This window comes from Triticum dicoccoides, unplaced genomic scaffold, assembly GCF_002162155.2.
Source record: "Triticum dicoccoides isolate Atlit2015 ecotype Zavitan unplaced genomic scaffold, WEW_v2.0 scaffold99472, whole genome shotgun sequence".
In the NCBI taxonomy this organism is placed as follows: domain Eukaryota; kingdom Viridiplantae; phylum Streptophyta; class Magnoliopsida; order Poales; family Poaceae; genus Triticum; species Triticum dicoccoides.
Genome location: NW_021316158.1, coordinates 1 through 1,668, shown reverse-complemented (window position 1 = coordinate 1,668; position 1,668 = coordinate 1). Strand labels below are relative to the sequence as shown.

General features: G+C 47.6%; 2 non-coding genes across 2 annotated transcripts; both read left to right on the top strand.

Annotated features, from left to right (window-relative positions):
- The first annotated feature begins 352 nt into the window (after window positions 1-352).
- On the top strand, window positions 353-471 carry LOC119348646. The gene has a single exon (XR_005169059.1). It is a non-coding gene; the product is annotated as a 5S ribosomal RNA (ribosomal RNA).
- A 369-nt stretch (window positions 472-840) lies between these two features.
- Window positions 841-959, top strand: LOC119348647. Its single transcript, XR_005169060.1, has one exon. It is a non-coding gene; the product is annotated as a 5S ribosomal RNA (ribosomal RNA).
- Window positions 960-1,668: the final 709 nt, after the last annotated feature.

Genomic DNA, 1,668 nt, shown 5'->3' with positions numbered 1-1,668 from the left:
TTGCGCCTTGTGACAAACATATCGCACGTGCGCAATATATATTAATCCCGTTATATTATTTTTGAAGTATGTGATATGTTTAAGCTCCATGCTCATTGCTCGCGCGTCTTGGGGCGGCTTTGTGGCGCGAAGAGCGCGTTCTGAAAGGGGTGGAAAAAACTCGTGTTGCTGCGGTATGGAGGGAGGGGTGGAAACCGTGGAAAACTCGTCTCCGTGATTGAGCGGGAGAGTAAGTAGTATAGGACATTATTCATTGTTAGGGAACGGTTGTAATGGTAGTGAGAATGTAGAATCGTCTTTGGAGCGGACCTCGGAGTGGCAAGCATAAGGGACGAAGACGGGGAAACATGTTGGATGCGATCATACCAGCACGAAAGCACCGGATCCCATCAAAACTCCGAAGTTAAGCGTGCTTTGGCGAGAGTAGTACTAGGATGGGTGACCTCCTGGGAAGTCCTCGTGTTGCATTCCCTTTTTAATTATTTTTTGCGCCTTGTGACAAACATATCGCACGTGCGCGATATATATTAATCCCATTATATTATTTTTGACGTTTTTGCGATATGTTTAATCTCGATGCTCATTGCTCGCACGTCTTGGGGCGGCTTTGTGGTGCGAAGAGCGCGTTCTGAAAGGGGTGGAAAAAACTCGTGTTGCTGCGGTATGGAGGGAGGGGTGGAAACCGTGGAAAACTCGTCTCCGTGATTGAGCGGGAGAGTAAGTAGTATAGGACATTATCCATTGTTAGGGAACGGTTGTAGTGGTAGTGAGAATGTAGAATCGTCTTTGGAGCGGACCTGGGAGTGGCAAGCATAAGGGACGAAGACGGGGAAACATGTCGGATGCGATCATACCAGCACTAAAGCACCGAATCCCATCAGAACTCCGAAGTTAAGCGAGCTTGGGCGAGAGTAGTACTAGGATGGGTGACCTCCTAGGAAGTCCTCGTATTGCATTCCCATTTTAATTATTTTTTGCGCCTTGTGACAAACATATCGCACGTGCGCGATATATATTAATCCCGTTATATTATTTTTGACGTTTGCGATATGTTTAAGCTCGATGCTCATTGCTCGCGCGTCTTGGGGCGGCTTTGTGGTGCGAAGAGCGCGTTCTGAAAGGGGTGGAAAAACTCGTGTTGCTGGGTATGGAGGGAGGGGTGGAAACCGTGGAAAACTCATCTCCGTGATTGAGCGGGAGAGTAAGTAGTATAAGACATTATCCATTGTTAGGGAACGGTTGTAATGGCAGTGAGAATGTAGAATCGTCTTTGGAGCGGACCTGGGAGTGGCAAGCATAAGGGACGAAGAAGGGGAAACATGTCGGATGCGATCATACCAGCAGTAAAGCACCGGATCCCATCAGAACTCCGAACCTCCTGGGAAGTCCTTGTGTTGCATACACTTTTTAATTATTTTTTGTGCCTTGTGACAAACATATCGCACGTGCGCGATATATATTAATCCCGTTATATTATTTTTGAAGTTTGCGATATGTTTAAGCTCCATGCTCATTGCTCGCGCGTCTTGGGGCGGCTTTGTGGCGCGAAGAGCGCGTTCTGAAAGGGGTGGAAAAAACTCGTGTTGCTGTGGTATGGAGGGAGGGGTGGAAACCGTGGAAAACTCGTCTCCGTGATTGAGCGGGAGAGTAAGTAGTATAGGACATTAT